This window comes from Prionailurus bengalensis, chromosome A2, assembly GCF_016509475.1.
Source record: "Prionailurus bengalensis isolate Pbe53 chromosome A2, Fcat_Pben_1.1_paternal_pri, whole genome shotgun sequence".
NCBI lineage: Eukaryota > Metazoa > Chordata > Mammalia > Carnivora > Felidae > Prionailurus > Prionailurus bengalensis.
In genome coordinates this window covers 84259679-84273945 of record NC_057348.1, presented here as the reverse complement: position 1 = coordinate 84273945, position 14267 = coordinate 84259679, and the positions used below count along the sequence as shown (strand labels likewise).

At 36.1% G+C, this 14267-nt stretch overlaps 1 protein-coding gene across 2 annotated transcripts in view; it reads right to left on the bottom strand.

The window, feature by feature from the left end:
• The window catches only part of CD36 (CD36 molecule), a 75751-nt gene that overhangs the window by 46640 nt on the left and 14844 nt on the right, over positions 1–14267 (bottom strand). Inside the window, exon 1 of one of the 2 annotated variants that reach the window (XM_043588702.1) lies at positions 6614–6798. The exons of the other annotated variant lie outside the window; for it this stretch is intronic. The gene's annotated coding sequence lies outside the window, so the exon portion shown is untranslated. Of the gene's footprint in view, positions 1–6613; positions 6799–14267 lie in introns of those variants that run through there. 2 annotated transcript variants of the gene reach the window in all.

Sequence of the window (14267 nt, the reverse complement as noted above, 5' to 3'; positions counted from 1 at the left end):
GACATTTCATTTTTATCTTTCTAGTATGCTCTCAAAAGGGTACATGATTTGGGATATGTAAATTTGGAGTTGCATTCACATGACTTATTGCAATTGCATTTACAAAAGCACATCTATCCCTAAATCAGCAGAAACCATGAATTCATTTGGTCCTTCACTCCTTTTACAAACATGCTTACATCATCCACTTAACAGATATTTCTGTTTTGAAAGGCGTCCAGCCTCCAGTGGCAGTTCAATGTACAATTACAGGTATCAAAATATTACCAAAAAGTATTCTAGTCAAAACTTCACCATATTTTGCAACTGATTCTATTAGCCTTGCATTTAGTATTCTGTATAGTAGGAAATATTTAAATTCTTCAAGAACCTCAAAAAATGAATATTAAATTACATTTATGCTATTTACTCAACTTTCTCTGGCTTGTCTGTTATGTCAGCCAGCTTATGGAAAAAAAATACAGTGTGATCTTCTTTTTAAGTCTTTTGGTGCAAATCCATTACTTGGAAAGCTTTTTATCTCTAGGATATAATATTCTACCATCATATGTATCACTCTTTCAATATTCATCCAATCCTATGCAAATACAATTAAAAATGAGAACAATGTCTTTTGTTTTTTGTTTTTAAGTCCATTAAGTAAGTACTAAGATGTGTTTGAGGGAATTGGCTTCAATCTTTAAAGATGGAACATAATGAATTTAGTTGATTATTTAAGGGATTTTTCACTATGCCTGAGAATTTCCCAGAGGAAAGAAAGAGAGTAATTTTTTTTTTTTTTTTTTTTTTTACTTACTTATTTTTTGAGAGACATAGAGAGACAGAGCACAAGTTGGGGAGGGGCAGAGAGAGAAGGAGACACAGAATCCAAAACAGGCTCCAAGCTGTCTGCACAGAGCCTGACATGGGGTTCATACTCACAAACCGTGAGATCATGACCTGAGCCAAAGTCAGACACTTAATGACTGAGCCACCCAGGCACCCCAAGATAGTGACGTTTCTTCAGGGACTTCACACCCTAGAACCTTAGTGCCTTTTATACAAGGAGGAGTGACTTGTGATCTAGAAGCCATGAGTGACTGACTCAGCATTTAGAGATGTCCTTCCATACTGAGTACAGAAGATTCAAAAACTGCCTCCATATTTTGATTTATAAAGGTTTTGATTCTAGAGACATCGCCTCTAAGAATGCCAATGCTCTATTTAAAATTTTCCTTTGATTAAATAGGGAGTGTTACAAGAACATGCATTTTCCCTCAGGACTCACAAAAGCTCCTTTGCTCAACATTGGTATGATCAGTCTTTCTACTATTATCTACTCCCCCCACCCCCATGCCATCCCCATCTTCTATGTAGAAGAATAAGGAAACACATATTCTTCCTGCTGGGGGACTTTTTAAAAACTCAGGGTAGGTCAGTCTGTGTCAAAGCCAACACCCAAACAAGTGGAAGAGAGAAAGTTAAGGAGAAAGAGCCAACAAGTTTGATCCAACTATGCCTAAAGAGTACTAACACTGGGGCACCTGGGTGGCTTAGTCCTTGAGTGCCAATTCTTGGTTTTGGCTCAGGTCATGATCCCAGGGTCATGGGATTGAGCCCAATGTCAGACTCTGTGCAGCCTGCTCAGGATTCTCTCTCCCTGCTCCTCTTCCTCTCTCTTCCTAAAAAAAAAAAAAAAAAAAAAAAAAAAGAAAGAAAATTAAAGTACTAACTCTGGAGTTTTCAATTATGTGGACTCCCTAAAATCCCTCTATTGAGTCAGCTAGTTTCAGTTGAAAACACAATATTCTATGTAAAATGTGGATCTTAGATCACTGCTCATTTACACAAATAAAATATCTAACCAAAGTTCTTCTTCATTAAGTGTCATCAAAAAACACAATCAGGAGGGGCGTCCAACTTTGGCTCAGGTCATGATCTTGCTGTCTGTGAGTTTAAGGCCTGCATCAGGCTCTGTGCTGACAGCTCAGAGCCTGGAGTCTGCTTCGGATTCTGTCTGTCTATCTGTCTCTCTCTCTCTCTCTCTCTCTCTCTCTCTCTCTCTCTCTCTGCCCCTCCCCTGCTTGTGCTCTGTCTCTCTCTCAAAAATAAATAAAATGTAAAAAAAAAAAAAAAGAAACACAATCAGGAGACCTCTAAAAAAAAGAATCAAGGACAGAAATACGGTTTTTTACACTATATGTAACAGAGATATTAGTATAATATTAAACACATATAAAACACCATGTAACTATATTTTCTTCTTCATATGTCCAGAACTCTAGTGTTATACTCATAAAATATGTCATAAAAAGCTCAGTTCATTCAGGAGTTGCAAGGGCGCAGGTGACAATGAAGCTCCCTATAATGTACTCACTTGGGAACTGTGTTGGTAGTGATTTTTATATCCCAGATTTTAAAATAGTGCCAGACACATAATAGATGCTCAAATACACATTGAATAGATAATGAAGAACCTATTCTATAGATATCACAGGATAGATCAAAAAGAAACAGGAGTATATTATATAATTTGGTAGGAGAGAAGGTTATCTTTGGTTCTCCATGTTGTCTGATACCAAGTTTAAAAGGAATGGTTATTTTCTATGTATGCCTTTTTATATTTAGTAGACACCGGGCGTGAAGTGCAACAAAGAACAGGTGTGGTCTGCTTTAAGCAAAAATCTGCATGTATTAAACAAATAGTCTGATTCTTTCACATTAGCAAATATTCTTGGGGTGCCTGGGTGGCTCAGTCAGGGCCATTTTTTTTAAAAACTGAAAACCATTCTTACAAAGGATTCTGTCATTCTTCAGATACTTCTTGAGTAAGTACAATACAAGGATGAATGACATGCTCCTACAAAATAACCTTTTCCCAAGCATTTTAATGTTTATTTTTATTTTTGAGACAGCATGAGTGGAGGACAGGGGCAGAGGGAGATAGAGAGTCTTAAGCAGGCCCCACACTTAGCCCCACGCAGGACTCAATCCCATACCCCTGGGATTATGACCTGAGCATCAAGAGTCTGATGCTCAATGGACTGAGCCATCCAGGTGCCCCCCCAAACATTTTAAGTGATCTACTATACTAACTGTGTTTCTGTATCCACATCAAGGAATAGACATATTTATTAAAATGAAGATTCCTAAAATTTGTTAAAATAATTCACACCAAAAACCATGATTCGGTATTAAATGTAGATCATTATAAGTGGTTGTGGTGTATTATTTTGCCTATCAAATTTTCGCCAAGTCTTCTGAATAGTAATACACTACCGTCTAATTTTTTACATGACCATCTTTTTTTATAAATCAACTGATGTGATCCCTTGCTAATAGTTTGATTCCTCTGGGTTGTTTAGAGGGTTTATTCTGGACTGCTCATTTATTTTGTTAAAAGACAGTGGGTCTTTATCTGACTTCAAAATGCACCTTTGTCAAGAGTGTTAGTATGACCCAGTCACTAGAAACTTAAGCACCTCTGAGGATTGGCCTTTATGTTCTGATAGCAGTTAGTTCAAGAAAAATGGCTGAAGTTCTGTCTCTGTTTAAGTTCTGTCTTTGTACTTGTTACCATCTGTGACATGAGACTTCTCTTTAAGAGGGGCATCGCTCAGCTAAAGAGACATGCTAAAGGATTCCAAACACTGATCAATTTCAGAAGTCTGTAAAAATGAATAAAGTACAAAGAAAAAATCGAAAATATCACCATATGTGTCCTTCCTTATCCCATGGCAACCTGAGATGGACTTTTTTTTTTTTTTACTCTCAAGAGAACTTTTCATACTATGACTATGAACTCTTAAATATCAAAACAAAATGCATAAATGCCAAAACCCAGGAGAAAAGGACAGTAAGTAGAACCTGGTAGCATTTTTGTCTCAGGAGAGGCTGCCAGCCCTGCCTCCGCCGCAGACTGTGACAAACATACAAGAGTTTGAGTCAATAGGCAGATAAGAAATACAACACCTACATGTGAAGAGGTGCAGACGTTATGGTCTTATAAAGCATGAATATGTAAAAAAAAAAAAAATGAAAAGGTGTCCTTAAAATCGGAAAAATTGTCTTAAATCAGAAAGGGCAAAATAGTTGAAAATGTACTCCAAGGAGCAAATCCTCAAACTGAGGATGAGAGTCAGACTCTAAAATCTTTTCCATTATTATAAAGATGTGTTTTCAAATAAATTAATTCTCTAATACATTTTGTGTGTCAGATTACATGGTATATTACTTAAAGCATAAGATTTTTAAAACTATGGTAAACCACATTTATTCTATTTATATGCAAACAAAGAGTGAATATAAAATGAAAATATCACTAAAATGTACATTAGATAAATTTATAGATTGTTTTTATGGATTTATTAATCTAAGTCAAATTTACAGAAACTTTTTTTATCACATAAATAATATACTTTACTAGTCTTGCTTTCTCATGCTTTTAATTTAATGAAAATCCTATACATAAAAGTTAGGCAATGGGGTAATAACCAGCAAACATAACAAATTTGAAGTGTGTACTAATGTTACATAGTAAGTTTCAGCTTGATTTTCATGTAGTTGCTATCCATTATAAACTGTAAGTTCCTATGTCAAAATTTGGTAATTTGTAATTGGTAAATATGTAAATTGCTAATAAATATAGTTTTATTGTATAAATAATAAAAACTACTGATACAATAGAGGATCTGATCTGAATATTCTTACCATCAAAGTATGGAGAGGCGGCACAATGCCAGCTAAACTGGCTTTTCATTCACTGATAAATTGGGTTGCCATAGCAAGCCCATATTCACTGTTTCTAAGCAACCCAAGGCTCCGCAGACTTCAGATACTTAGGAATCCACTGATCTTTCATCATCCTTAAGGGAGAAATATGAAAACTTGTGGTACCAGACTCAGTGGAAGATTCCCTGATGACCCAGTAGAGCAGTGACCTGCCATAAAATGTCCCTGTGTTGGTATCCATTTAATTTATCAAATAATAATATTTGTGATAGGGAATTAATTGATTATTAAAGTGCTAAGTGGATGAAATTAGGTACAGAAAATGATCAATACCTAGTATGTCTTGAGCAGGCAAATGTTTGAGTAAACAGACAAGATACCATGCACAATCCAACTTTCTAAAGACAAAGTCATTTACATAATGCCAGCATTCATAAAGTCCTTGCCTTTTAGTGTAAAAAAATATATCTGTTTAGCAGCATTACCACACAGCAGGTCATTTCAATTTTTTCGTTTTCTAATTATTTATACTTAGGTAGCATAGATAATTATAGATCAGTAATTGCTTGTGATTTTATATTGAAATATTTAATTATGGTTTGTCTAGAATGCTTGAATAATTAACCACCCAAACATCAAATAGAATTGTATAGGTCTGAGGTACAAGCAAGGTTAGGAATTCTTTGAATGAGGGAATATTAGCATTTCCTGCCCCTGTCTATGTCAAACACTCTCCCCGAGTCTCCTGTCTTCACACAGTACCCACAGAGGCAAACCACTGCCTCTATAGCTCTTAATTCACAAGGCTTACTTTCCAACTATTTGAGATAATCAAAGTGAAAGAGAGTTAAGGCACACAGATATCGTCCGTTCCTATGGAATACTGTATCACAATGCAGGTCAGAATAAAATGCCATTACTAGAAATGGTTATATGTGAACAGTAAAATGATTAGGTCTGAAATCTGTAAAATTTTACCTAATTCTAATACCTGCCTCCCATTATCATTCCATGTGGCTAGCTCTTACCAGGAAAAACATTGGAGGAATGATGTGCAAATTGAAAACTGGTTCTAATTTAATGGTAAATTTTGTAACATTATTTCCTGTATCCTGTTAGCTGTTGCATCAAAGATTCAGTAACCTGCCAGGTATACAATATGATGATAGAGTTCTGTAACCTGAATGTAAGATAAAGTTGACATGTCACCTCTCATACAAGTCCCAGGAAGCCACCTGTTGACTAGAGACATACCAGGAATGTCAGCAGTAGAAACTCTTCCTGTGATAGCTACTGATTACTGTTGATTCTAAATGGGAAAGGATAGATTCTTCTTCAAGACTGGGAAGACACCCACTCTGCGTTACAATCTTCATATAAGAGAGTCCAAAACTGGCATAACTATATTATAATTGCCTTTCCAGGCAATTATAAAATTCATCTGCAGTTTAACAGTCTCCCTGGGCATAGATATTCTTAAGAATAAAAGAACTGTGCATGAATTTGTCCTTTTAGTACATTGTTGCTCTGTTAAGATACTCCTCCACTGCTGCATGTATATAACCACATGTTTGTTGGAGGGTTTCGATACTTCTGAGTATTTTTTAATATCCTCTTATCACTTAGTATTGTATTTATTACTGGCAAGATCATACATGGTAAAGTTACAACTGCTTCCATTTTCTTTTAGATACAACTTATCAAAAAGCTGGGGACAGGGTGCCTGTAGGTCTGTATCTCAAATACTCCCTGAGAGAAGAGAGAAATGCAGGCAGAGCTTAAACTGGACAAGAAGAAAGCAAAAAACCAGATCAAAGTAAGATTTTAGTATTAAAAGGAACCAGTCTTGCATCCTATATTGTTAGGGTAGAAAACTTCACAGGGATTACATAAGCATAATTACCAGTTTGGAGTCCGATGAAAAAGGGCAAATCCTCCAATATTAACTCACTTGCAAAATGCTGGTTGGAAGACAATGGAATTAACACTGATAACTGTGGTTATGTTTGCCCCAAGTGCTGGGTCAAATCACTGCTGACTGCTGTGAGCCCCACCTTCAAGTATCCAAGAATGGCTGTGGAGTTTTGAGTGACACTCCACTGAGGCAGTATGATTGCTAAACCAAAGTTAGGCTCTGCCGCCAGTGTTTGCCAACTTCCCCAGCTTACAAGTGAGCTGCTCCTCACCCTGGTTCTTTCTTTAAAAAAAAAAAAAAAGGGATAGAAAGAAACAATTACGCCGTGACGTTTAAAAGAACACAGAAGCAGATCCCTCTCCAGGGATATTCCTACTTATTTTCTTAGAGTGGTTCCCTTGACTCCTTTCATCCTGTGTCTTTGTTATAGGAACCCGATAAAAAACATGCACACTTCTCTTAGGAGAAGAATCAAAGCATTGATGTATATTCTAGTTTGTGAAAGCTGGAGAGAAGAGGCTTCTTGGTCAGGGCATTGCAAAATCAACAGCTTGGGGTCTACAATAGTTATGACATTCTTTTGCCATGTAAGAGAACTAAGATAGCAATATTTGGTGGGTGTACTCTTATTTTTGCAACTCATTAGAATAAAAAAGTAAAGACACTCCAAAAACAAATCGAGCCATTATAATATAAGCTAAATTAGACAAAAAAATGTGATTTTTCTCCCATCATTTAGTCAGTAATTTCCTGGGGATTACTGTTGATAATATGCATCCTTATACATACATATTTGGTGAATATTTATCATGTGACCACTGTGTTCCAAGAACTCGGCCACAAAGAGGAAGAAAGCATGTTTCCTACCATGAGTTTTTCTGCAATGCACTACAAATATTTCCATATAAAATACAACGTGTGCACTCTATGTTAACTAGAATTTAAACAAAAACTTGAAACAAACAAAAGAGAATAAATACAATGTGTGAGTACTGAACACTTTCAATCCACCTTCTAAAGTGGGGTGCTACCCTAGTTGTGAACATTCATTCTAGAGCTATTTACCATGTAATCAAAATCTGTAATTTAATTACCTTTATCTTGTAAAATTTGAAACTCTCCATAAAAAATAATAATGAGGTTCCCAGTGGTGAAATGAATGGCTTCAAAGATTTATGAGTTGGCTAGAAATATGGCTAACTCCCTACTCTTACATCACAGGTTATAAAAACCCACCAAGCCCAGATGCCTAAGGCTCAGTTGAGAAATGGCCCATTGTGTAGCTTTTGATTTGGGGACATTCCCCATTGTCTGACTATGACGGTATGGTTAGCTGAATTCCATGGTTAGCATGTCAAGCATATGCCTTTGAATTGTCCACGTAAGGACTACTGAGACACTGAAAAGTACAGAACATGAAAGCTTCGTGGAGCATGGGCAACAGGTTGAGTTCCTGCTTGCTGCTCATCTGCTTCAGTTAGAAGCCAATTTGAGAGAGTTTTCACTTTGTCTGTTTTAAGAAGGAGATTTATAGCTGTCCCTGCTGTTAGTTGTTGAAAGCTACCAATATTTACTAAGATAAAGCAATAATAGAATACATTCAAATCAGCTTGGATAGGTTAGCAACACCTCCCTGCAAGGAGCTCACATTCTGGGGACGCACCTCACATACAGAGGACAATTCTGTAGAAAGATTCTACGGTAGAAGATAACAGAGTTTCCTAGGCTCCCAGAACATCCACATTTACTCAGATATAAATAGCTGTTACTCTTAGTTCAAAGACCTTTCACCCACTTCTACGCATGACACATTTCTTCTCTCTGTTCATGACCTTTATACTGCAGAAATTGAAGGAATCTTAGGAATCATCTGGTCCTGATAATTGAGCAAAAGAGGTCACAGAGACCCAGAGAACTGGAAATGCTTATTCTACATTGCCCTAATGATTTTCAAAAAAACATTGCTTTCTTTTTCTCCTTATGCTTCTGTTTTCTCTAGTTTTTACCTCTTGTCACATATCTTCTTCTAGGTTCTGGTTTGATATTTGCTAAAGCATTGCTTTCGTTTTGTGTATATGTCATTATTCTTTGTTCCTCTTTAGCAATGCTCACCAACTTAAAGTTCAATTCCTGGATAATTAGAATAACTTTTACCTCTTTTTGATTGCCATGCACTAGATACTATCACTAGAGTGAAGTTGATTTTTTAAAGCTATTCTGGTTCCTGCTCTTTGGACTTCTCAAATTTATTTTAAATATTTAAACATCTTCAACATAATTTAAATTTAGTTATTAAATATGAAAATAAAAATTTTCTACTTGATTAATATATTCTATTTCTTCCCTTTCACATAGGACACTTTGAAAAGTTCTAGGAAAGAGTAAGGGAGAAGACCTATTAACATTATACCATGGGCCAGGTGTCATACTAAATGCTTCCATTTGTCATTATTTAAGTCCACAAAAAATTCTCTAATTGGGTATTATGAGCCACATTTTTACAGAGGAGATAACACAAGGAAAACTAAGAAAATTAGATAAATGCTAAAATTTTCAGTATCAGTATAAAATGGATGACCTTGAGTTTATGCATCCATACAACAAGCAATAGCAAAGATTAGTACGAAGACATAAGGATACATGGTCACATACAAACACTTCCTTGCCCAGATCTAAATCTTTACCTTTTGCCAATATAATGCTCTCAGCAGACACATTTTGCTATCTACCCTGAGGTTTTAAAATTATTTTCATTACTCTTATATAGAGACTATAGTTACATTAAATAAGAATGTAAAGAAATTTCTTATTAAACTATTCCTCTTGGCACTGGGTATTTCTGGGTCCAGAGTTTATGAAGGTAAATAAAACTTATCTTCATGGAGTGAGAGATAGACATACAGAAAAGTTATTATAGTAATATGATAGGTGGTTTAATGGAAGGTTTATGGCACAGTGGAGGACATACAGAGGGGGAAATTTCAGCAGGAGAGATGCCAAGCTTCACAGAGGGATTAATATTTCCAGCTTCTTCCAAAAGCGTAAGTCAGAGACTGACTACCATGTATTGGCCAACACAGAGAAAGGTTAAAGGCAGAAGGTATTTCTCCATCTTTAAAAAGAGCAATTTCTACCAAAAAGCTAGTGACCTCAAGGAAGAAAATATAAAAAGTTGTTGCCAGCAACATCAAAATAAGATTAGAGGAAATTAATTTCAAATTAATTGGATGCCTGCTAAGTTCAGGCATTGTTAGGGGAAAAATGTGGTTTCTTCTTAAAATTCAAAAGCAATTTGTATTAAGCTGCCAAGAATTATAACTTTGCATAAATAAGTCCAAGAAGGAACTAAAAATTCTTCCTCAAAGCCCCCAAATTTTACTTAATGCTGAACAAAAGAGTAACAACATACCGGATACATTTTATAACATCTTTGGTGTTTCCATACCTTCACAGATAGTGGAAGGTCATTTAAATTTAGAAAATGAGAGTAAATATGTTGACATACCAATAAATTGGTAAGCATACCAATTATTTTGATTCATTGATTTGATTTGAAAATAATGAAGCCTGAAAGTTAAGGTGTATATATAACTTTGGAAGCACTTTAATGATTTTTAAATCTAAAACTAATCAGGCTGAACATATCAAAAGGTACATGCTTATGACACTTAGAGATCTCTTTGTTGTATTAAGTAAATTTTAAGAAGATCTTAGTATATTTGTGTATGTCTTACTCAGGATAAAACATATCCTCTTACTATGAATGTTAGGCTTTAAAGAAAGCAAACAGTCATATTCATGCCTCAGGAAACAAGAAACCTGAGGTTGTACAAGTACTGATTCACAGAAGATAAAAACTTCAATGATGCATTCCTATATAAAGAAATTAAATGCAGTAGATGTGTTTCCACTTGAAAGCAGAGGAAAACTGTTTTTAAATAAAAATTTCTCAGTCCTTCTATTTTTGACAATAAAACATTCTTGAAATTGTAAAGTCTAGATCATAGCATTAAGTCAGGGACATTGGCTTTCTAGAAGCACTGATTATCCTCTTATATCCTTTATTTCCCCACTTTAGAAGTCTTTTCCCAATCCCAGATTACTCATTTTAAAATCTACTCCTACAGATGCCACTCAAATATAAAGCCTTCTGGTCAGATTCATGTCAAGGCTCTCCTTACAAGACACAGAGGCTATGTGAGGACAGGACACTCTCTCACATGCAACCCCTACTCTGACCTCTGTCAGGCACTTTATCCTGGAGTCTCTCCCTGTTTATTGCTCAACTGGATTAGGTAATAGGAAGCCAAGTCTTGCTTCCCTCTATCAAATAGGTAACTCCCAAACTCCCTGGAGGCAGGGACTGGACTCCTCTCTCTCTGAACTATACCTAGCTCAATGTTTAAACCCACAATAAGTGTCAGATATATGGGTAAGCTCCTAGAATGAGACAACTGGACAAATAATTATTCAAATCTAGTTTTAAATACCACTGAAAGGGTATCTTGTGCCCCTTCCTCCTTTGGGCTACATACAAGCAAAGTTGTTTCTAGTGAGTCCTTTCCAAAGTCACTGCACTTATCTCCAGAATCTGATTGCAGGGCAGGTGACGTAGCATTGATGTGTGTTGGTTGACTTTTTAAATAATCACATCACAGTTTTTATTTCTTGCACTATCACATTGTATTTTCTTTGTGAAATGATAATCTTATCAGAAGCATGTTTTTACAAAAAAAACGGACGAAGAGATTAGAACACAGAATACCCTCTCTAAACTGGTGGCTGTGGCTTTCCCTGTCCTGGTCGTGAGCACTTGGCAGGTAATGGCCCTGTTTTCCTCAGTTTACTTATGCAACTGTGTAGGGCCTTGAGCAGAGTGATAGGGCCCCAAGAGCTCTGTGAATCTGTTTCTAAACATAGCTGCCTACACATCACACACAGCCTATTATACACCACTGCTCTGGAGCCATGATGGACACAGTGTTTTCGGAGGCTGTTCTCTCTGAGGCATGCCTCAGCTCTGAGATCCTCATATTCGCCTCTGGGGATGGAGGTGAGAAAGCTTGCCTTTAGGAATGTGTCTGCGGCAAGGCAGACCACAGTAGCTCTCTGGGATTCCTCCACATCTAAGCTCCTTTGTTCCCACCTCTATTCAAGTGTATTGCCCTTTGCGCTACTTTGAAATAATGTTGAGAACAATGTGTCAGTTTGATCATAACTGCTTTTCATATCTTTATTAACACTGAATATTCACATAAAGTCTATTTCTTGTCTTCACTCAAGGTCCTTCCCCAATTTGCAGCTTCCTATTTTGCAGTTCAAAGAGAAGGAAGAGGGTAGAGGGATAAAATCATGTGGATTAATATCTCACAATATCATTTCATCATATTATAAAAACTGTAAAATGCAGGAAACAATCAAGGAAACAATGAAGTCCTAAGAGTATGTTCACAGAACTCACAGATCCTTAATCTTCCCTAGAAGATTAGTTGAATATAAATAAGTAGAAGGAAGTGGGGTTCTCAGAATATAAAATTAGGTAATTACATAAAGCATTTAGCACTATCATTGGTATGGTTGAAAAAAAAAAGGCATGTGGAAAATGTAAGCCTGGTTTGACCTACTCAGGTAGAGGGAAGTATATTTAGACCAGGTTATGGGAAACTTAAATGCCTGAGCATAATCTGACAGAAAATAATGAAGGAAAAGATGAGTGATTTAAAGACCTCTGGTTAAACATGGAAGATTGAATCCATTTTTACATGCACCTGAAATTTCATTAAAATGAAAGTAATAGAATTAAAAAAAAAAACCATGAACACATGTGTTCAGCCCAGATATTTAGATGACAAAATCCAGAAAATAAGTCAATATTTAGAAAGCAAATGGACTCATGATAATGGGCCCTAAAATGTCAGATTCTCAACATTATATCTAGAACAGAAAGCCAATATGAAGCAAAAAGGATCTGCTAAATAACTCCAGAAAGGGTCATGAACCAGCAGCATGGAGTGCCATGGGAAGCAGGGTCTAACTTGGTTGACTGTCTAAGTCCTAAACCCCAGATCTTCTCTTCAAATACTCCACTCAGCCAATGCACTCTCCTTCCTCACCCTGTTAAAAGGTAGGGTGTTTCTGCTTTGACAATATTGAGCAAAGAACTCTGGATTTAAAAACAGAAGGCCCAGTTAGGGGCATGAGGGAGATCCATGCAGAAATAAGTTTAAGTGAAATTCCACATACTGATTCCTTTTCTACTGCCACTTCCAGAGCTCTAGCGAGCAAGAAATGACAGGATTTCTTTCTGGGGGAACTGACTGGTCCAAGAGAACACATTACATTACTTCCTAGTAGAAGTGGGTAATGGGAGAGGAAAATGAAATGACCAGAAGCTTACTTGATCCCTCTAGAGGGACACTGTCCAATAAAAGCAGAACGTGAGCCTCATGTTATATATACTTTTGAAATCTTCACTAGCCACATTAAAAGCATAAATAAATGGGTGATATTAATTTTAATATTAATATATCACTTAGCCCAATATCATAAATACTATCCTTTTAATATAATAATTATATATATAAATTATGTGTTAATATATTAATTATATTATCATTATTATAATGTATTATAATAATTGACATAAAATTATTAAGGAGATATTTTACTTTTTTTATATACAAAGACTTACAAGTCTGGTTTTTTTTTTACTGTTGTAGCACATCTCAGTTTGGACTAAGTCTATTTCAAGTTCTCAATAGCCACCTGTGGCTAGTGGCTACCATATTGGTCAATGAAACTCTAGAATGAGATTCGTATTTATATGCCACAATTTTAAATGTAAATGGACAATCACCAAACATTTGAGGAACACTTCTGACATGCACGACAGTATTTAAAACAGGCAAGGAGACAAGGACAAATATAAGAAAAGGGAATAAAAAACACTAAATATTTTTTTGTGATTACTCTGTTCAGACAACTAAGGGAAGATACTCCATCATGAAACCAGTGAAACAGAAAATCATAAAGTCATAGAAAGGGAAATAAAAGGTAGCAATAAAGAAAATTTAAGCAATGGTTGTAGAAATAACACAGTCAGCAGGGCATTTGGAATATCACAGGCATGACATCAGTACAGGAGCCACAAGAGCACCATCAGAGGAACAGAACAGATCCAACATTCATAGGAAGGGTTTTCCAGGGAAAGAAAAATAAAACCAGAAAAAAAGGGGGGGGGGTGGTAAGGATAGAATGCATGAGTGTTATCCAGAATTGAAGGATCTAAGTCTCCAGAGTACAAGAAGTCAGCCAGCTTAGCATGGTGTATTGAAATGGCCACAGGCCATTGTCCTACCTGTCTGTCTTCACATGCTTGCAGAGTATCAAGAATAACAGAAGATCTTAAAAGCCTCCCGGGGGACTTGGGAATAACGTCACACCAAGTCAGAACACTGGGAATTTAGGAGACATGTGAGCAATCTCTTTAAAAATCTGAGGGAAAAGGATTTCCAACTGTAATTCTATATGCAAACATGTTTTCAAGAAGGAGAATTTTAATATCTGCAAGTTCCCAAATTCTACTTGTCTTTTATCTTTTCCTAAGGAGTTCAAACTCCCAGAACAGAAACTCCACCAAAGT